Here is a 24,008-nt window from a genome sequence, read left to right as displayed (position 1 = left end):
TACAATGACTTCTCTACTATAAGGTTATGCCACAGCCACGCACTCTCTGGTAACAGGGTGGAGAAGAAGGCTCTTCCATGGGGACTCCATCTTGGCCCCAGGAGAAGCAGCTACTCCTTATATTTGTAATTTTTATATCATTTAGAGTTCTCTTTCTTATTAGCCAATCCCTCTGTACTCCAATCCCTTATTATATTTAATAATCCTTTATATTAAACTTTCTCTATTCAACTTACTACAGTTTTTCTTTGTTCCTGAGACTCAGACCAACATACCTGATTAATAGCGTGGGTGGTTCTGTTCAGTGCCATGAAAACCAACACTAGAAACTCATCCTAAACAATTAAGAATTCATTTTGACATATTTTACTTTTAAAACTCAAAGTTAAACAAGAATGATTTAGACCGAGTTTAAGTATAGTACTAAGCCCAAATTAATTTACATATTCCTGAATAGCGCTATTTCAATCATGCTTTGGCAAGTTGTACATTCCTTCTCCAAACATTCTATAGTTTGAACTATCATTAATCAACACTTATAACCACCAGCTTTTAGCATTATTTTCAGTAATTCTTCCTCTTATTATTCAAGCTCTTAAAGGCCTAAAATATAAAAGCCCAAATTGAAAATAATGTTATAATATTAATTTTTATTATTAAAAGGAATGTTTCTTACATGTAAATACTGACAATCTCAAAACAGCTTGGTTCAAGGTTATTGGCTTGACTCTCTCTACATTCCAGTAAGAGACTTCTTAACTCTACCCCACTCTTAACCACAAGGAAGACCAAATAAGCATGTAATGGTGAGTTGGTACAAGCTGAAAGATTTCTTGGGAAATGGCTTAAAATGCAGGGGACCCACAGCGACATCTTAAAACAGTTTGTGTCTCCTGTGCCTGTTACTTGGAAATAAACTAAGGAGTTCACTATTCTTTAACAGTTCAACAAAATTTTAAGCCTAACAAATTCCAATAATCTATTTATAAAACCAAACAAACAAAAAAGCCCTGTAAAATTATCAATACTAAGAGGGAAAGATAGCCATATCTTTTACGAAAGTAGAAAATAACCACCAACACTCCACCAAAAAGTGAAAAGGGAGACTAACGGATTACACATTGAAAGGCAAACAAGTGCTTTACGAGATTTTTAATGAACTTTATAGAGTCATACTCTAATTTCTAAAACAACAAAAAGGAAAACTAAGTATCACTGACAGTTTATTTTGAATGACTCCACAAATGAAATGTGTAAAACTGTTAGTAGTCACTATCATGGGAGGTGTGTCTAAAAAAACGTGTAAGAGAAAATAGAAATTACTCTTCAAGTAATGTTGTATGTTTGCTTAAAAGTTTGCTTTAGAAAAATAGAAATTCGGGCTTTCCTGGTGGCACAGTGGTTAAGAACCTGCCTGCCAATGCAGGGGACACGGGTTCCAGCCCTGGTCCAGAAAGATCCCACATGCCGCGCAGCAACTAAGCCCATGTACCACAACTACTGAGCCTGTACTCTAGAGCCCGTGAGCCACAACTACTGAAGTTCGCGCACCTAGAGCCCATGCTCCACAGCAAGAGAAGCCACCGCAATGAGAAGCCTGCGCACCGCAATTAAGAGTAGCCCCTGCTCGCCGCAACTAGAGAAAGCCCAGGCACAGCAACAAAGACCCAATGCAACCAAAAATAAATAATAAATAAATAAATTTTTTAAAAAAAGAAAAACAGAAATTCAGCTCTGACATGGAAATTTCTTTTAGGAAAAAAAAGGTTTTTCTTACTTGAGAGAGTCCAGGGGACGATGCATGTCCCGGGGGCGTTGCCGCAAGATTTGGATGCCCCTTGTTTATTTCATGTGCTGAGTAAGGGGAAGGGGTTGGGGGTCCCGGCTGTCTTGCTACTTGTGTTACCTGTGAGGAAATCAATTTAGTAAGAGTATTAGTAACTCAATCTTCATAAATATTGCCAAAGTAGCTAATTTTTTAAATATGGAAGTATCTGTCTCACACTTTATACTAAAGTAAGTGCCAGACTGACTAAAGGCTTAAAATTTCAAAATTGAACAAATGAAATTCCTAGAAAAAAAGACATTAATATTTTCATCCATTTGATAAAAGATTCTTGAAACATACCTAAAACTAAAAATCTTAAAGGAAAAACTATGCTAAATGAAAAAAGCCAGACTAGAAACTACATACTGTACGATGCCATTTATATGATATTTTGTAAAGGGAATGAAAAAGAAATAAATTATTACAAGGGAAGAGGATAACTACGAAAGGGGCAGAGGGAGATTCTGGGGGGATGACATAACTGTTCTGTATCATGTCTGTAGTGCAGATTACATCTCTTTGTGCTTGTCAAAACTAACAGAACTGTATACTAAAAAAGGTGAATTTTACTTTAGGTAAATTATACCTCAATAAACCTGAACCAAAAAAAGTTACTTATAGAGCATAATCTCATTTTTGTTTTTAAAAAAGTACATCTAAATATACATGTACATGCACATGTACATGTATATATATTTCTATATGTGTATCTACATATGTGTGCATATATATAATATACTCACAAGTATACATGTCACATTAAAAAGATCTGTAAGAAGATACACAAAGATCTTAAAAGAAAGCATGTAGGTGTTTCTTTTTTTCCTATCATTTTTATTTTCTAATATAGTTCAACAGTCAATTAGCTATTTTACCCAAGTTCTTAGATCCTCTGAATTCTACCATAGAGTTAAAAACTCTACCCAGGGAGAAATGAAAGTGGTCTCCAAATGACATTAGATTTTCCTGGAATTCAATCAATCAGTCAGAGGCTCTGAAGAAAGTCTACTCCTTGATAATCTAACCCTAGAATCCATTATGTCTATCTAAAGCAGAAATAAATGCCTAAAGACTCAGCTACCTGTTCCCAAAGCTGAAATAAAATGGACTCACGGAGAACTAACTACAGTCAAAAGCTTACAGGCTAGTAAGAGACACGAATGTGCTAAAATGTGACCAAAGTTTAAAACTGAAATTAATTGTATTTAATTTCTTCCCTGCTTTTTAAATAGCTTTATGATTTCCTTGAAAAACTTTGTTTCCAATTTGGAGTGAAAATTACATTTATAAGGGCATGAGGTTTACCATGAAATGTTACAGCATTTATAAATCTCATCAGGGCAATTTTTCAAAGGATAAAAGTCAGAATGCTATCTAAACATCTACTTTAGAAAATTAATAACCAGAAATGAAGAGTTCTTACAAGCAAATTTCTCACCAACAAGGCTTTATAAATTCATATTCTTGTTTCACACGCTCTAGAATAAATTATTTTGAAATTCTACTAAAGCAAAGCATCAAAATGGACACATATTTTTAACATTAGGAAAAAAATTTGCACAATGAAACAAAGTGAAAGAAGTTAGCTATATAAAATGTCAAGTCAATTCTCCAATTCATTCTGATAAAACAATCAAAGATTAAATTTACCCAGGGCAAAAAATCATAATATGGAAAAATGTTTTTCAAACTGCTATTAAGAATAAATTAATATTAAAAGATACTATTACATGGCCATACTACCCAAAGTGATCTACAGACTTAGTTTGATCCCTATCAAACTACCCATGACACTTTTCACATAACTAAAACAAATAATCCTAAAATTTATATGGAACCATAAAAGACCCAGAAGTGCCAAAGTAACCCTGAGGAAACAGAACAAAGCAGGAGGCATAACCCTCAGGACTTCGGACAACACTACAAAGCTACAGTAATCAAAACAGTGTGGTATTGGAACAAAAAACAGATATATGGACGAATGGAACAGAATAGAGAGCCAGAAATAAACTCACACACCTATGGTCAGTTAATCTTCAACAAAGGGGACAAGAATATACAATGGAGAAAAGACAGTCTCTTTAGCAAGAGTGGTGTTGGAAAGTTGAACAGCCGCATGTAAATCAATGAAGTTAGAACACACCCTCATACCATACACAAAAATAAACTCAAAATGGCTTAAAGACTTAAATATAAGACACAACATCACAAAACTCCTAGAAGAGAACACAAGCAAAACATTTTCTGCCATAAACCGTACCAATGTTTTTGTAGGTCAGTCCACCAAAGGCAATAGAAATAAAAGCAAAAATTAACAAATGGGATATAATCAAACTTATAAGTTTTTGCACAACAAAGGAAACCATAAACAAAATGGATAACCTACAGGCTGGGAGAAAATATTTGCAAATGATGCAACCAACAAGGGCTTAATTTCCAAAATATAAAAACAGCTCATACAACTCAATAACCAAAAAAAAAAAAAAAAAAAAATTGAAAAGTGGGCATAAGACCTAAATAGACATGTTTCCAAAGAAGACATACAGATGGCTCATAGGCACATGGAAAGATGCTCAACATTGCTCATTATTAGAGAAATGCAAACCAAAACTACAATGAGGTATCACCTCACACTAGTCAGAATAGTCATCATTAAAAAGTCTACAAATAACAAATGCTGGAGGGGGTGTGGAGAAAAGGGAACCTTCCTACACTGTTGCTGGGAATGTAAACTGGTGCAGCCACTATGGAAATAAGTATGTAAGTTCCTTCAGAAACTAAAAATAGAGTTGCCATACGATCCAGCAATCCCATTCCTGGGAATATACCCAGATAAAACTATAATTCAAAAAAATACGTGCACCCCTATGTTCATAGCAGCACTATTTACTATAGCCAAGACATGGAAATAAAGAAGATGTGGTGTACACACACACACACACACACACACACACACACACACACACACACACTGGAATATTACTCAGCCATTAAAAAGAATGAAATAATGCCATCTGCAGCAACACGGACGAACCTAGAGACTATCATACTAAGTGAAGTAAGTCAGAAAGAGAAAGACAAATACAATATGATATCACTTATATGCGGAACCTAACATACAACACAAATGAACATATCTATGAAAGAGAAACAGACTCACAGATATAAACTGACTTGTGGTTGCCAAGAGGGAGGGGGATTGGGGAGGGATGGAGTAGGAGTTTGGGGTTAGCAGATGCGAATTATTATATATACAATGGATAAATAAGGTCCTACTATATGGCACAGGGAAGCATATTCAATATCCTGTGATAAACCACAATGGAAAAGAATACGAAAAAGAATGTATAACTGAATCACTTTGCTATACAGCAGAAATTAATACATTATAAATCAACTATCCTTCAATAAAATTTAAAAATAAATAATATATATTACTACATGCATATCACAAATAACACAGTAAGTTTTTTTTAAAAAACTTCACCCCAATATTGCCAAGGAACTAAGGAAACAGGACGTAGACAGGATACTGTGAATGGGTTTACCACGTCCCCAAAACTACAGAGCAATGCATCACAGCTGCCTTAAAACCACACCCAAAGAATGATTCCATTTTGGAATACATACCCTGAAGAAATAATCTTACCTCAAAAACTAGGAACTTAAATATATGAGAGCAAAAAAAGGTAAAAATAGCAAATAATGAGAAAATAAAGTAACGTAACTGAAGACATAAAAAATACATAGATGTGAACTGCCACCAACTGAAATGAATATGTGAAATAATCAAGAGTAAAATAGAAAAAATACACCCTTTAGAACTACAAAGAGATTCTTCTATGTTCTACTGACAAAGACCAGAATAACTAAATCAATGATTTCAGATAAAGATTAGTGTTCAGTGCCCGCGTGCCACAAACTATAGAGCCCACAGGCTCTGGAGGCCATGCGCCATACATAACTAGAGAGAAGCCCATGCACCGCAAGGAAGAGCCTGCGTGCTGCAACAAAAGATCCCGTATGCCACAACGAAGATCCCGCGTGCCACAACTAAGACCCGACACAGCCAAAGATACAAAAATAAATACACAAATATTTAAAAAAAAAAGATTAGTGTTCATGTTTCCCTGAAAACTGCTTAAGTGCACTTTTTAGAATATTGTTATCACCCCATGAAATACAGATGTTTGACAAAAGGAGAAAAGGCATTTAGCCAAAGCACACGCTACTGCTAACATTAAAATTTTCCTTAAAGCAAGCACCAGTGAAAAACAACCTTCATAGGCAAATATCCCTGAAGTATGCATTCTCTGCTGTTCCTAAAGAGGTAGGCAAATTGCAGGAATCCTTTGGTATTGTATATTCTAGTAGAGTATTCCCTCCCAAATTTGGAGGTTTCTACTAATAAAAGCAAACCAAAGAAAATAAATCTGTATCAAAATAATAGGAGAATCATGTCATTTTTTTTTTTTTTTTTTTTTGGCGGTACGCGGGCCTCTCAATGTTGTGGCCTCTCCCGTTGCGGAGCACAGGCTCCGGACGCGCAGGCTCCGGACGCGCAGGCTCAGCGGCCATGGCTCACGGGCCCAGCCGCTCCGTGGCATGTGGGATCTTCCCGGACCGGGGCACGAACCCGTGTCCCCTGCATCGGCAGGCGGACTCTCAACCACTGCGCCACCAGGGAAGCCCAATCATGTCATTCTTAAAAATTCTCCCAAAAAAAGCTACTACATGCAATAAATCTCTGGCCTTCACTGTGATCTATTTAATTCAAAAAGACCCCCTATTACAACTGTCATACTGCATTATGTACTACATGTTTGCTTTTAGTGTACTATAGAGCTTACTATCTTTGCCCAGGAAAAAGGTATACCATCTTCAATTAGAAATTATACAAAATATAAGTAGGTAACACAACCCTATCCCAAGGAAATGGCACAAGGTCTAATGAAGTTGTTGAGGATAAAATTCAAAATTACATGAAACTTTGAATATCTTCTTTCAAAATATTCCTAGATGAATGATTATTGAATTTTCTAGTCTCTGGCTACAGTTTCTTCTCCTCTCTGGCTAACTTATTCCATTTCAGATCATACTGTTATAATCCATGTCCTTTAAAGGTAGTGACAAGAGGTTCTCATGTAAAGGGGAAAAAAACATGTTTTCCCATTATTTATTATTAGTACCGTCTCAATTATGGAGGCTGGGAGTAGAAGTATAAAGTAGTTAATTATGGCAACTACTTAACCACCTCCAAAGCTAGAATATTTTTGTCTTTTATGTAATATTCATCTTAAGCAAAATTAATCAAACATTGTGCGATATGCAAAGTGTGTGTGTGTGTGTCCTGTATTTAAGTTTAAAAGATTATATGTCCAAGAAACATTTACTTTTTATAGATATTATAGTTTTGCATTGGCAATGATGTAGAGCATCCAGAATTCTCATTCATATGCTGGTGGAAATGTAAATTGGTATAAGCTCTTTGGGAAAGAATTTGGCATTAGTTAGTAACGTTGAAAATAAGTATACCCTGTAACCTAGCTCTTCCTAGGTATACATTTGCGAGAAACAGGAAAATGTGCACCAAGGTACGTGTACAAAAATGTCCATAGTTGCATTGTTCTTACTACCCAAAACTGGAAATAACACAGCCATTCATTAGCAGGAGAATGGATCAATAATGAAATATTTTCCTATGTGGACATCAAATTTAAAACTACAGCAACACATCACAACTTGAATGACACTAATTAATGATACTGAGTGAAAGAGAACACAGAAGACTACAGAGTATGATTCCAAAAAAGTTCCAAAACAAACAAAACTTGACTATACTAATTTAGAAATGCATAAATGGATGGCAACACTGTAAATAAGAGCAGGAATTTTTTTTTAAGGCAGATATATTGGGAAGACAAGGAGTTAAGATCAGGTAAGGCCACATTATGTTTTATTTTTTCACACCTGAGGGGTGAGACATAGATTTTGCTTTAAAATTATTTGTTAAACTCTACTTTTATGTTTTATGCACTTCTATGCACGAATGTTATAATCCTCTTCCACTCCCTAAAACAGTTTACAGACCAAAACAAGCAAATTACTTAGGACCTGGGGTACAATACTAGTTACACTGGTACTAGTTATACTGCTGTTCTACAAGGAGTAAGAATTTGAAAAGAAAATAAATTAAAAGAAAACCTCTAAAATTTTTATCTTGGTGGAAACTTCAGCTAGCTAGTAAATTTTCATTCAAGAGTTCTACCTAGGGGCCTCCCTGGTGGAGCGGTGGTTGCGAGTCCGCCTGCCGATGCGGGGGACACGGGTTCGTGCCCCAGTCTGGGAAGATCCCACGTGCCGCGGTGCGGCTTGGCCTGTGAGCCATGGCCACTGAGCCTGCGCGTCCGGAGCCTGTGCTCCGCAACGGGAGAGGCCACAGCAGTGAGAGGTCCGCGTACAGCAAAAAGAAAAAAAAAAAAAAAAAAAAGAGTTCTACCTAAAATCATCTCCTATAAAATCAATGATACTTTGTGGTTGCTGACCAAATGTAACTTGAAGAATCTTTTGAGAGTTTAAAGCTAAACCATAAAGGCCATGGAAACTAAGATGAGTCAGTAAGCATAAAGTTGAGGGCCTCCTTGTTGGCGCAGTGGTTAAGAATCCGCCTGCCAATGCAGGGCACACGGGTTTGAGCCCTGGTCCGGGAAGATCCCACATGCTGCAGAGCAACTAAACCCGTGCACCACAACTACTGAACCTGTGCTATAGAGCCCAAGCGCCACAACTACTGAGTCTGTGCACCACAACTACTGAAGCCCAGGCTCCCTAGAACTCATGCTCCGCAACAAGAGAAGCCACCGCAATGAGAAGCCCATGCACCGCAATGAAGAGCAGCCGCCGCTCGATGCAACTAGAGAAAGCCCACGTGCAGCAATGAAGACCCCCACACAGCCAAAAATAAATAAATAAAATAAATAATAATAAATTTTTTTAAAAGTTGCTTTATTCAGTACTAAATTACCTGATTTGAAAAAATATTCTGGTCAATTAAAGGCTATAATACATAAACTACAATTTTCAAATAATAGTAATTTAAAAATTAAACTTTCCTGAACATGATCATTCTCTCATGACTCCAAAGCAATGAAAATACTATGTGGGAAACAGATGTGGGGGAAAAATGGCCAGGTTTAAGCAACAGGAAGTAGGGACTATGGAGAACTGGACAGAATACCCATACCCCATAGGGCAGTAGATACTCAGATACTCAGCTGTAGCCAAGTGCTGCCATTCAGGAATTCCAAATAAGCCATGCAGTATCTTACAAGTTTTCAAGAAAAACTAAAAATAAAGATTTTTACATGAAATTTTCCTGACCTCCAAAACACTGTACAAGCCAAATAAAGCACATCTATAGATTAAGTACACAGGCAGCCAGTGTGTGAATCTGGCTCTAGGGGCACCTCATGATCATCACCAAATATGAACTTTCTGGGTTTTTTTTTTTTTTTTGACGAAACAAAGGACTATTTATTACTTTCAACAACAGCAGTAGCCAGAGTATGAGCATTTTTGCGCCACACTTTGAACCTGAGTCCCAGGGCAACACAAAGAGGGCCAGGTGACAAGTGCACATATGGTGACTTGCATTACCTGAAAGAACACTGCACTTAGGAACTTGAATCTTTTATAATGGGCAGTAAGCATGCTGCCTTTTGCTCCAGAAAGAGACATTATCTTTATTATACAATAAGCAGGCACGCACATTTCCTCTGAATGTCTTACACACCGCCATGGTGTTCTTCCACCTCTGCCACTTTATGTACCAAGAGAGTAATAGGGTAAAGAAAAAAAATGAGAACAGTAAAGCACTGATGAATTTATTCAGAATATTCCAATCAGCAAATCTAGAGAGAATAAACTTTGTTTAAAGGAAGTACTCACGTATAGACCTGTGACTGAATTCTAGACAAACAGTCATTGAATGAATACAGATATACTGTTAAACGTTATGTACACATATATACAGTAGTATACCTTTATGCACTGCATCTACACAATATATGCATATATTGCACAATATATGCAATAAAAACACAGCACTTAAAAACACACAATAATTAAATCTTTATTAAAAGAATTACAAAGGATTCCTATCAAGAAATATTAATGTTTTCAGCAAAAAATGACTAATATAAAGGTTAAAAGGGCACATGGTTTATGTCTGAGAAGCCACCCCGTAACTTTTTAGCCCAAGATGAAGTTTATTTAGTGAAGTCATCTAAAAGCATTCCAGTGCTTCCCTGATGGCGCAGTGGTTGAGAGTCCGCCTGCCAATGCAGGGGACGCGGGTTCGTGCCCGGGTCCGGGAAGATCCCACATGCCGCGGAGCGGCTGGGCCCGTGAGCCATGGCCGCTGAGCCTGCGCTCTGCAGCGGGAGAGGCCACAGCACTGAGAGGCCCGCGTACCGCAAAAAAATAAAAATAAAATAAATAAAAGCATTCCAACAGCTGCAATTCCCACATGGAAATGACCAAGTTCAATTTCTGGTAGACTGGAAAGATTCCAAAGCTTTTCTTACTTGGTTAATTTCAATACTCTATGAGATCCTCTAGCAGCTGAATGGATAAGCAGTTTCTCCTTCTGATTAGTCTTTCATGTATATCATCCTAGTTCTTCCTTCAGGTCATTTATTTCCCAATATCTAGAGATATTTTTAATTACAGATATTGGGAAATAAATAGAAGCTGGTTTAGTCAACTAAAAAGGAACATTACAGTGGATACTAGAAAATTTTACTACGTATCATGACATTTTTCAAAGTCTCTCTGACATTACCACTGCCAATCCCCTCCCATAACCAAGAAAAAGAGAAAGTAAGTGACTTTCCTCTTTGTTCTACTCTTAGCTACACTTATTAGGTTGAACCATATGGAACTTCAGATATTCAAGTTGTTTTTCACATTAAAAAAAAAGGCAATTTCATGATTCCAGTAATACTTAAATACTCAAGCAAACAGATGCTATCATGGACAGTTCTGATAAATGTAATATTTAAACAAAGGATGTCACAGTCATCAACATCTGCAGCCCTCCAATGTGAGCTGGTGAGCCCTGAGGAAACTCAGCGCTGAAAAGACTACCTGCCGGGACTTCCCTGGTGATCCAGTGGTTAAGAATCCCCCTTCCAATGCAGTAGACGCGGGTTCGAGCCCTGGTCAGGGAACTAAGATCCCACATGCCACGGGGCAACTAAACCCGCACACCGCAACCTACTGAGCTAGCGCGATCTAGAGCCTGTGGCCCACAACTACGATAGTCAGAGTGCCACAACTACTGAGCTCACGCACTCTAGAGCCCATGGGCCACAAGAGAGCCCTCATGGGACTTCCCTGGTGGCACAGTGGATAGGACTCTGCACTCCCAATGCAGGGGGCTCAGCTTCGATCCCTGGTCAAGGCACTAGATCCCACATGCATGCCACAACCAAGAGTTCGAATGCCACAACTAAGGAGGCTGCCTGCCGCAACTAAGACCCGGCGCAACCAAATAAAATAAAGAAAGAAAGAAATCTTTTTTTAAAAAAAGAGAGAGAGAGGACCCTTGTGCCGCAACTACCAAGCCCGTGAGCTCTGGAGCCTGCTCACCACAACTAGCGAGAAGCACATGTGCTACAACGAACAGCCCATGCACCACAACGAAAGATCCCACACGTTACACCCAAGATCCCACGTGCCGCAAACCAATACCCAATGCAGCCAAATAAATAAATAAATATTTTAAAAAATATATATATATGCCTGCCACCTAGCAGCCATCAGACTGTAACCACTCCCTACCATGAGCCCTGAGGAAACTCAGGATGTGAAAACACAGGATACTGGCCCCAGAAAGCTGAGGTGCATACCAAAGGAATGATTTCAGTGAGCCCAGTCTCTTGCATCCTCCCATACATAGAAAAGCGCTAAATTCCTTAACTTGAGATATCTGTTTTCTTTAATTAACAATAATCTTTTGACGTTCAGACTATCTGCCCTTTGTTACAAAACTTCAATATTACCTGGCTCCCGCCATCACCTCTCTGGAGCAGTCTCTCAGAACTATCTGAAATGCTGTCTCCCGAACTGTAGTCTGCATTTTTGCCCCAAATAAAACTTAACTCGCAACTCTCATGTTGTGCTTTTTTTTTTTTTTTAAGTCATCAGTTCTATCATGGACTCTGTAGTAGTGGGTTCAATTCTGGAGATTGTTTCTTTTCATATTTATTAATTGGCAATGGAAACAAGAGAAAGAAAAGCAGATTAGCTGCTTTTTCAATGTTAACAGTTGAGTACCTACCACAGATCAGTAACAATAGAATAAAACTAAGAAAAAAACACCTGGGACTTCCCTGGTGGTGCAGTGGGTGAGAGTCCGCTGCCGATGCAGGGGACACGGGTTCGTGCCCCGGTCCGGGAGGATCCCACATGCCGCGGAGCTGGGCCCAGGAGACATGGCTGCTGTGCCTGCGCGTCCAGAGCCTGTGCTCCACAACGGGAGAGGCCACAGCAGTGAGAGGCCCGCGAACCGCAAAAAAAAAAAAAAAAAACACCTGGCCTCCAAGCATGTCTAGGTATAAAAGGTAACAAACAGCACACCAAGTGTGAATCCTTTGGGGCCAGAGGACAAATTGTTGCAAGCAGAATTCTAAAATGGTTCTCAATACTCCTGTCTCTGGTGCACGTACCCTGTATAATTCCTTCCCCTTAATATACCAGTGAATATGATGGAATATCACTCCTATGACTAGGTAACTACACAGTTGACTTCAAGTTAATCAAGAAAGAGATTATCCTGGGTGGGTATGAACTTACTAGGTGAGCTCTTTAAAACACAGTGAATCAAAAAGGTACTCTCCTGTTTTCTTTTTCTTTTTCTAATTTATTTTTTATATTTATTTTTGGCTGTGTTGGGTCTTCGTTTCTGTGCGAGGGCTTTCTCTAGTTGCGGCAAGCGGGGGCCACTCTTCATCGCGGTGCGCGGGCCTCTCACTATCGCGGCCTCTCTTGTTGCGGAGCACAGGCTCCAGACGCGCAGGCTCTATAGTTGTGGCGCACAGGCCCAGCTGCTCCAAGGCATGTGGGATCTTCCCGGACCAGGGCTCGAACCCGTGTCCCCTATATTGGCAGGCAGATTCTCAACCACTGCGCCACCAGGGAAGCCCCTCTCCTGCCTTTTTAAAGACTAAGCTGACTTACAGGTTATGCAAGGACCACATAGCAAGGACCCAAAGGTAGCCTCTAGGAGCTGAGAGCAATCCCTAGCCAACAGCCAGCAAGAAAACAGGGACCTCAGTCCAACAACTACAAGGAAATAAATTCTTCCAACTATCCTAATGTGTATGGAAGTGAACCCCAAGCCTTACATGAGATTCCAGTCCTTGCCAACACTTTAACTTCAGCACGGTCCTGAGCAGAGGACCCTGCTAGCCCAGACCCACAGAATCTGTGAAGTAATAAATGGGTGCTATTTTAAGTTGTTAATTCTGTGGTGATTTGTTACATAGTAATAACAAAAACTAGGAAAAGACCTCACATGGCACAGAAACAACAGGTATAACATAAGACCCTGAGATCTTGACAAGGTCAAGAAATGGGAGTGATTAAACTGTTACAAGTAGGGGGTCCGGGGTAGTCCCCCCATCATGAGGCTAAAAGGAGATGGCAGCAGAGGCAATATTACTTAAGGACTTGTGGGCATGGTAAGGACTTGGGATATTATTCTAAGTGGAATAGAAAGCTAATGGAAATTTTTCTTTTTTTTTTTTTTTTTGGCTGCGCTGGGTCTTCATTGCAGCGCACGGTCTTCTCTAGTGGTGGCATGTAAAGCCTCATTAGTTGCGGCACGCAGGCTTAGTTGCCCCATGGCATGTGGGATCTTAGTTCCCCGACCAGGGATCGAACCCACAACCTCTGCATTGGAAGGCGGATTCTTAACCACTGGACCACCAGGGAAGTCCCACTACTGGAAATTTTAAGCAGGAGCATGACCAGATCTGATGCTTTCCAAAGATCATTTTGGTTGCTTTGTGAAAAGAAAGAATTGAAGAGTACAAGAATGGAAACAGATTCATTTAAAAGCTATCACAATAAGCTAGGCCAAAACTGATGATAGCTTAGAACAGTAAAAATAAAGATGAAAAGAAGTGGACCAATTTGGGTTGTATATTAGAGGTAGAGCCAAACAGAATTGCTACTGATTTGACTGAACGGAAGGGACAGAAGGGAATGAGGATTGACTGATTCACTTATTTAATATACATTTATTGAGAACAAATTGTATGCTATGCACTGGTACATGGGATACAAAATTAGGTGAATAAGGCTCTAAAATCTCTGTCTTCATGGAGCTTACATCCTAGCTGAAGATAATAAGATAATCGTAACAGATTTAATAATTTTTTAAATATATATTTTAAAGTGATAACTATTATGGAAATACAGGATGGCTTTTAAGTTTATGGCTTGAAATATTCAGTGGGTGGAGATATTCATGTGAGATAGGGAGAGCAGATTTAGGGGAAAGGGTAATCAAAAGCAATATATGCCTATTAGATATCCAAATGGAAGTGATAAGTAGCCAGTTCAATATCTGAATCTAAGCTCAGAAGAGGAGTCAGGGCTAGAGAAGATAAATTTAGAAGTAGGTTCATATCAAAGTTTCAGGTAGTCTCTAAGCTAATTCTGAAAACTAGCAAATGAAAATATGAAAAAGTTTGAATTTATAAACCAGGGGCAAAAACCAAAGCTAAATTTATTTCTGGATCTATTTGGTCAGTGTTAATTGTTGCATATTCAAGACAGTGCTCACCCTCTCAATGGAATCCATAAGGCTAATTTCTCTGCTCAGAATTATAAAAGAACAAACAAGATTATCATAAGATGAATCAGTAATGTCCTAAACTAAAACTAAACCAAAGTGAGAATCTCAGAATTTTAACGACAGAAGGTCTTTAAGACAAACAACCTAATTTCAGCAGTCCTAGGATCAATACAGACCTAGCACCACACAGAAGAAGGCCCAAAACAGATATTTTTTTAGACTGGTTAATTATTTTTTTTAACTGAGGTATAACTGACATATAACAAAAGTTGTTTTGTTTTGTTTAATAATGGGTCTGCTAATGTTAGGACAGAATATAAAGGACAGGACAGATAACCGTAATACAAACCAATTTGATGTGATTCCTAATTTTACCTCCTCTGACATACAGTCAACACTGACTAAGCATCAGTGCTCTGTCAGGCACTGTATTAAGCTTTAAAAATGAAATAGCCCTTGTCCTTAGAAGTTCCAATAGAAAGAAAATCACAGTAAGTAAAGAAACAAATCATGTGATAAATCCTATAAGGATATGTATTTAAAGCATTGATTAAAAACCAGAAGTAACTAGGTCTGAAACTGGGGAAGGCTTAGTAAAATCTGAGTTGCACCTTGAGAAGTAAAAAGCTTGTGTTCAGACCAAGAATTAGAGATATTATTTTTAAAAGAAATTTACTGAGTACAGAGGGTAAGAAGGTAAAACATGTTCCACATGTTTTAGGTAAGGGGTTCTCTTTAGAAAGGGTTGGGGGAGAGAGAGGTAAGTGGAATGAAGCTGGTACAACTGTAGCCTGATTATAGCCAGACTGTAGAAAAACTACATATTCTTTGCCAGGATATTTTAATTTTTTGCTCTCAGCAAAGAGGAGCCACTGATTTTTTAAATGATTATGTAATCTTACCTCATTTATATTATAAGGATAAAAGAGAGGCTAGAATGTCCACCAAAAATATCTGTATACGAACGTTCCTTATTCAAAATACCCAAAAAGTGGAAATGACGCAAGTATCTATTAACTGATGAAGAGATAAATAAAATAAGGTATATCCACACAATAGATACTATTCAGCCAAAAAAACATTATGCTAAGAGAAGTCAGTCGTCAAAAGGACCAGATATTATATGATTCCACTTACATGAAATGTTCAGAATGGTCAAATCTATCAGAAACAGAAAGTAGATTAGTGGTTGCCTAGAGCTGGGTGACTGGGGAGTAATGGGCTAATAAGGGACACCAGGTTTCTTTTTGGGGTAATGAAAATGTCCCAAAATTGATTTTGGTGAGGGCTATACAGCTCTGAATATGCTAAGATCCAGTAACTGTATATTTAAATGGGTGAATTACATGATATTCAAATGTTGTCTCAAGATGAGAGAGACAGAGATAGAATCTAGAGCTGAGGAAGCAAACTGAGTAGTAATGGGAAAGAAGATGATTTTCATATGGAATCAATTTCAAAGGACCAATTTGAGAAATAACAACGTTAATCAAGAGCTGCAGAGATAACTTATGGTTTCTACATGCAATACATCACAATATCCAAAGGCATCAACAGGCAACTTATGAAGATTCACGTCTGACTAGGAAAAGACATGGCAGATCTAGAAGTATTTTATCCTATTCACCTAACCTGAACTTCACATGATTGGCTTTGGTGACACAATACAAACTGTATGTTCTAAATTTCTATCTTAGTTACTATTCATTTTGGTTTTATCTATTCTTCTTCCATATGCTAGAAACTGAGGCACTGAAAATACAGTAGGAGAAAACATGACCATACCTCACTTCAGCTCTATCATTTAATAGCTGTGTTACTATGGGCAAAGAACTCAGAGTTTCACTTTCTTACCTTGTAAAAAAATAAGGAAATCTTAAGAGGCATGTAATGAAAGACTACAGATACACTTTGGAGAGTACCTAAGATAGTGCATGATACACAAAAATTGGAAGCTACTAATATTTCTACTTACAAATTAAACATGAGGTTCATGAAGACCTTTATAGGAACATACAACTTATTTTTAAAATATACAGTTTAACTTGATATCTAGGGCATCTTTAAACATGGATATCATGAGTTTGTATTTATATATGTGCAAGATAGATAACTATTCTTAGAATATAAACGTATTAAATTAAGATGAAATAAATGAGTTTTAGGTCATTTTCCATTAGTTATAACATCAGAGATTTCAGCAGCTGAGGCATAAGCATGAGGTAACAAAGCTCTTTAATTCACTTATATCTGTTCTGTTGATATGCCCACAAAAACAAATTAGCAAAAAGTACAGGAGAACTAAGAGCAAATAATGAAACCCCATCAAAAACAAAACAAAATTAAAATGTAACACTGAATCACTGACTAAAAGAATAACTAATACATTGACTGCATAATAAAATAAATTCCTGTCCTCTGATATATTCTTTAAGGAAAGGATTACTGATTCCAAAAGGAACCCCCATCCTCTTTAGAACTAGATTTTTAATATTCTTAATATAATTCAGGTTCAGACAGTACAAAGGAAAAAACCTGAGACAAGACTGACACCATACCTAAAACTCTACATTTGGATTAGGTACAGAAATGGTTTCCCTAAGACTTAGTCTCTTTTATTAACAGGCCACATGGGAGCTCTGGAGAATCTCACAAGAAAGATTCATGGAGATTATCATTCTCCTTTAATGTAAGAGTTGACAATATAAATTCTCTTACCAGTAAAACTGGAAAAAAAAATCAGATGAAAAAAGAGCAGAGATCACAAAGCAAGAGTTAAGAAGGAAACAGAATTTATAAACAAACAACACTGTTCTGTTTCACCTTTGAGTACGATTTGATTCATCAAGTGTCCAAATTGTTCTAAAAATTTGCTTAGTTATTTGTTAGGGGACCAAGAATCTAACTATATTGAGAGGAAACATAGAAGAGAAAGGAGGACTGTGAAAGAACTGAAACACCACCTATCAAAGCAAAGAGTCAACTGATAACGACAAATCAAACAATGGTTAAAAAAAAGTATTTTACTTACAGATACAGAGGTAATGCCAGAGGAACTAAAAGCAAAACTAGTAAAAAGCGGCTGCCTCTGACAGGTAAGACCAGAAGGTGAAGAGTAGGCAAGGGGTTGTTTCTTTTCATAATAAACCTTTCTATATTATTTGCTTTTTAAAAGCCATATGTATTCTACTGCTCTGTTTTCATTGAATAGATGGATAAATGTTAATCAGTTATTTAAGAATCATCATGAAGAAATTACCAAGATAACAAAGATCAAAAAGATATAGCTGTTAATCACAGTATTATTTATAAAAGCAAGAACAGAGAAATAACACAAATATTCATCAACAAAGGACTAGTTATAGGGACTTCCCTTGTGATCCAGTGGTTAAGACTCCACGCTCCCATGCAGAGGGTGTGGGTTTGATCCCTGGTCAGTGAACTAAGATCCCACATGCTGCACAGTGAGGCCAAAATAAATTAATTAATTAAATAAATTAAAATAACAACAAAAAAACAAATGACTAGTTATATAAATCACAGTACAAAAGAAATACTCTTATATGTAAACATCTCCATTCCTAAAAGTGCCTTCTTCCCAATATAGCCAAAACTCTTATGACGTAGTTCTGTATTTAACGACACAAATCATGGGCCACTAAAATGATGCGTAATTCTACCTTGACATGAAATGATACACATGATATGTTAGGATAAAAATTTAACTTCGAGGAATACACATAAGTATGAACAAAAATCTTTTTTAACTTACATGTGTATAACTTTTAAAGTTGTATGTGTATATTGTATATATGTCTATAAAAGTAAAAAGCATATAAAGAATTCCCAATACATATAAAGGTTTCTCTGGAAAATAATGGCTGATTCTCCTTCTCTTTACAATTTTTTTTTTTTTTTTTTGCGGTACGCGGACCTCTCACTGTTGTGGCCTCTCCCGTTGCAGAGCACAGGCTCCAGACGCGCAGGCTCACGGCCATGGCTCACGGGCCAAGCCGCTCCATGGCATGTGGGATCTTCCCGGACCGGGGCACGAACCCGCGTCCCCTGCATCGGCACGTGGACTCTCAACCACTGCGCCACTAGGGAAGCCCTACAATTTTACTTTCTGATTTTTTTCTTAACGGGTATTATTTAGTCAGAAAAAAAGTAAAGCTATGAGTCACCTGTTTAACCATATTTATAACAGTAAAAAATACATAACGCCACGGGGAATGGGTAATTGCATCCTTAAAATATATATTTAGAAATACTTTTTTTTAACATCTTTATAGGAATATAATGGTTTTACAATGGTGTGTTAGTTTCTGCTTTATAACAAAATGAATCAGTTATACATATACATATATCCCCATATTAGAAAGACTTTTTAATAAGAAGTTGTTTATAATTTTAAGAGGAATACTAAATCAAAAGTATTTTTTTCTTAAGTACAAAGCAAAACAACTGGAAGAAACATGTTTAAAATGAGTGGTATGGCCCTTTAGGTAGCAAGATAATGGGGTTTTGTTTCCTATTACACTTTTCTTTGAGTTTTTTTTTTTCTTCTAGCAGGCACACATAAATTTTACAGTGAGCAAACCTGCTTTTGGAACTCGCTAGTTAGGTTTCCGGATTGGCCTATAAAATCCTACTTAAGCCAATGATGTAGCTGAAGAAGACAAGGCTCACATTATCCTCTCTCTCCCTGCAGCCACTCAGAGTAATCATCACTGTTATCATCACTCTCTTATCTGTTTGCCTCATTATCTACACAGGGACAGGACTTAAGGAGTACTTACAACAATGTTTGCAGACACGTGCCCCTTCAGACATTTAACAATAAATATTACGCTACATTATTAATTCCAAGACTCTCACTATTTATAATATGGCTATTTAGCAGTAAAACTGACTGAGGAGATTGCTTCAAGAGCGCAGAGTAGAAGGACATATGCTTACTCTTCTTGCGAGAGCACCGGAATCACAGCTAACTGCTGAACTCACCAAAAAAGATTCCCCACATGCAAGAACAAGGGAGAAGCTGCAATGAGACGGCAGGAGGGGCTGAATCACAATAAAATCAAATCCCATGGCTGCTGGGTAGGTGACTCACAAACTGGAGAACACTTATACCACAGAAGCCCACCCACTGGAGTGAAGGTTCTGAGCCCCACGTCAGGCTTCCCAACCTGAGGGTCTGGCAACAGAAGGAGGAACTCCTAGAGAATCAGACTTTGAAGGCTGGTAGGATTTGATTGCAGGACTTCACAGGACTGGGGGAAGCAAAGACTCCATGCTTGGAGGGCACGCACAAAGTAGTGTGCACATCAGGACCCAGGGGAGGGACCAGTGACGCCATGGGAGACTGAACCGGACCTACCTGCTACTGTTGGAGGGTCTCCTGCAGAGGTGGGGGGTTGCTGCGGTTCACCGCAGGCACAAGGACACTGGCAACGGAAGTTCTGGGAAGTACTCCTTGGCGTGAGCCCTCCCAGAGTCCACCATTAACCCAACCAAAGAGCTCCACTGGTCAACTCCAGTGCCGGGGCGCCTCAGGATAAACAACCAACAGGGAGGGAGCCCAGCCCCACCCATCAGCAGACAAGCAGATTTAAGTTGTACTGAGCTCTGCCCACCAGAGCAACACCCAGCTCTACCCACAACCAGTCCCTCCCATCAGGAAGCTTGCAGAAGGCTCTTAGATAGCCTCATCCACCAAAGGGCAGACAGCAGAAGCAAGAACTACAATCCTGCAGACTGTGGGAAAAAAACCACATTCACAGAAAGATAGACAAAATGAAAAGACAGAGGACTATGTAAGATGAGCGAACAAGATAAAACCCCAGAAAAACAACTAAATGGAGACAGGCAACCTTCCAGAAAAAGAATTCAGAATAATGATAGTGAAGATGATCCAGGACCTTGGAAAAAGAATGGAGGCAAAGATCGAGAAGATGCAAGAAATATTTAACAAAGACCTAGAAGAATTAAAGAACAAACACCGAGAAGAATTAAAGAACAAACAAACAAGATGAACAATATAATAACTGAAATGAAAACTGCACTAGAAGGAATCAATAGCACAATAACTGAGGCAGAAGAACGGATAAGTGACCTGGAAGACAGAGTGGTGGAATTCACTGCCGCGGAACAGAATAAAGAAAAAAGAATGCAAAGAAATGAAGACAGCCTAAGAGACCTCTGGAACAACATTAAATAGAACAACATTCACATTATAGGGGTCCCAGAAGGAGAAGAGAGAGATATAGGACCTGAGAAAATATTTGAAGAGATTATAGTTGAAAACTTCCCTAACATGGGAAAGGAAATAGCCACCCAAGTTCAAGGAGCACAGAGAGTCCCAGGCAGGATAAACCCAAGGAGAAACATGCCAAGACACATAGTAATCAAACTGGCAAAAATTAAAGAAAAAGAAAAATTATTAAAAGCAACAACGGAAAAAAATGACAAAAACCATACAAGGGAACTCCCATAAGGTTAACAGTTGATTTCTCAGCAGAAATTCTACAAGCCACAAGGGAGTGGCACAATATATTTAAAGTGATGAAAGGGAAGAACCTACAACAAAGATTACTCTACCTGGCAAGGATCTCATTCAGATTCGATGGAGAAATCAAAAGCTTTACAGACAAGCAAAAGCTAAGACAATTCAGCACCACCAAACCAGCTCTACAACAAATGCTAAAGGAAACACAAGAGAAGAAAAGGACCTACAAAAACTAACCCAAATGAATTAAGAAAATAGTAACAGGAACATACATATCCATAATTACCTTAAATGTGAAAGGATTAAATACTCCAACCAAAACACAGGTTCGCGGAATGTATACAAAAACAAGACCCATATATATGCTGTCTACAAGAGACCCACTTCAGACCTAGGGACACGTACTGACTGAAAGTGAGGGGATGGAAAAAGATATTCCATGCAAATGGAAATCAAAAGAAAGCTGGAGTAGCAATACTCATATCAGATAAAATTGACTTTAAAATAAAGGAAGTTACAAGAGACAAGGAAGGACACTACATAATGATCAAGGGATCAATCCAAGAAGAAGATACAACTACTGTAAATATTTATGCACCCAACATAGGAGCACCTCAATACATAAGGCAACTGCTAACAGCTATAAAAGAGGAAACTGACAGTAACACAATAATAGTGGGGGACTTTAACACCTCACTTACACCAATGGACAGATCATCCAAAATTAAAATAAAGAAAGAAAGAGAGGCTTTAAATGACACAATAGACCAGATAGATTTAATTGATATTTATAGGACATTCCATCCAAAAACAGCAGATTACACTTTCTTCTCAAGTGCGCACGGAACATTCTCCAGGATTGATCACATCTTGGGTCACAAATCAAGTCTTGGTAAATTTAAGAAAATTCAAACGATATCAAGCGCCTTTTCCAAGTACAACACTATGAGATTAGAAATCAATTACAGGGGGAAAAGAACGTAAAACACACAAACACATGGAGACTAAACAATACGGTACTAAATAACCAAGAGATCACTGAAGAAATCAAAGAGGAAATCAGAAAATACCCAGAGACAAATGACAACAAAAACGTGACCACCCAAAACCTATGCGATGCAGCAAAAGCAATTCTAAGAGGAAAGTTTACAGCAATACAATCCTACCTCAAGAAACAAGAAAAAACTCAAATAACCCATCTAACCTTACACCTAAAGGAACTAGAGAAAGAACAAACAAAACCCAAAGTTAGTAGAAGGAAAGAAATCATAAAGATCAGAGCAGAAATAAATGAAATAGAAACAAAGAAAACAATAGCAAGAATCAATAAAACTAAAAGCTGGTTTTCTGAGAAGATAAACAAAATTGATAAACCTTTAGCCAGACTCATCAAGGAAAAAGGGAGAGGACTCAAATCAATAAAATTAGAAATGAAAAAGGAGAAGTTACAACAGACACCGCAGAAATACAAAGCATCCCAAGAGACTACTACAAGCAACCCTATGCCCATAAAATGGACAACCTGGAAGAAATGGACAAATTCTTAGAAAGGTATAATCTTCCAAGACTGAACCAGGAAGAAATAGAAAATATGAACAGACCAATCACAAGTAATGAAATTGAAACTGTAACTAAAAATCTTCCAACAATTGGGAGATTGGGATTGACATATATACACTAATATGTATAAAATGGAGAATTAATAAGAACCTACTGTATAAAAAACTAAATTCAAAATTAAAAAAAAAAAAAAAGTCTTCCAACAAACAAAAGTCCAGGACCAGATGGCTTTACAGGTGAATTCTATCAAACATTTAGAGAAGAGCTAACACCCATCCTTCCCAAACTCTTCCAAACAATTGAAGAGGAAGGAACACTCCCAAACTCATTCTACGAGGCCAACACCACCCTAATACCAAAACCAGACAGAGACACTACAGAAAAAGAAAATTACAGACCAAAAAAGAAAATTACAGACCAACATCACTGATGAATATAGGTGCAAAAATCCTCAACAAAATACTAGCAAACAGAATCCAGCAACACATTAAAAGGACCATACACCATGATCAGGTGGGATTTATCCCAGGGATGCAAGGATTCTTCAATATATGTAAATCAATCAATGTGATAAACCATATTAACAAACTGAAGAAGAAAAACCATATGCTCATCTCAATAGATGCAGAAAAAGCTTTTGACAAAATTCAACACCAATTTATGATAGAAACTCTCCAGAAAGTGGGCATAGAAGGAACCTATCTCAACATCATAAAGCCCATATATGACAAACCCACGCAAACATCATTCTCAATGGTGCAAACTGAAAGCATTTCCTCTAAGATTAGGAATAAGACATGGATGTCCACTCTCGCCACTAATATTGAACACAGTCTTGGAAGTCCTAGCCACGGCAATCAGAGAAGAAAAAAAAAAATAAGGGGGCTTCCCTGGTGGCGCACTGGTTCAGAGTCCGCCTGCTGATGCAGGGGACACAGGTTCGTGTCCCGGTCCGGGAAGATCCCACATGCCGCTGAGCGGCTGGGCCCGTGAGCCATGGTCGCTGAGGCTGCGCGTCCGGAGCCTGTGCTCCGCAACGGGAGAGGCCACAACAGTGAGAGGCCCACATACCGCAAAAAAATAAAAAAAAAAATCATAATAAGGAATACAACTTTAAAAAGAAGAAGTAAAACTGTCACTGTTTGCAGATGACATGATACTATACATAGAATCCTAAAGATGCCACCAGAAAACTACTAGAGCTAATCAATGTATTTGGTAAAGTTGCAGGATACAAAATTTACGCA

At 38.1% G+C, this 24,008-nt stretch overlaps 1 protein-coding gene across 10 annotated transcripts in view; it reads right to left on the bottom strand.

The window, feature by feature from the left end:
* The window catches only part of EIF4G3 (eukaryotic translation initiation factor 4 gamma 3), a 369,011-nt gene that overhangs the window by 237,950 nt on the left and 107,053 nt on the right, over positions 1 to 24,008 (bottom strand). For 7 of the 10 annotated variants that reach the window (XM_027109868.1, XM_027109878.1, XM_027109879.1 and 4 more), the window contains exon 1: positions 1,778 to 1,871. The exons of 1 other annotated variant lie outside the window; for it this stretch is intronic. The gene's annotated coding sequence lies outside the window, so the exon portion shown is untranslated. Of the gene's footprint in view, positions 1 to 1,777; positions 1,907 to 24,008 lie in introns of those variants that run through there. 2 more of the 10 variants (XM_027109876.1, XM_027109872.1) reach the window with 1 other exon arrangement.

The sequence above is a fragment of the Aethalodelphis obliquidens genome, unplaced genomic scaffold, assembly GCF_003676395.1.
Source record: "Aethalodelphis obliquidens isolate GAN/ISIS:26980383/991018 unplaced genomic scaffold, ASM367639v1 scaffold9, whole genome shotgun sequence".
Classification (NCBI taxonomy): Eukaryota; Metazoa; Chordata; class Mammalia; order Artiodactyla; family Delphinidae; genus Aethalodelphis; species Aethalodelphis obliquidens.
Note: the sequence above shows the minus strand (reverse complement) of the source record. Positions and strands in the feature narration are given on the sequence as shown.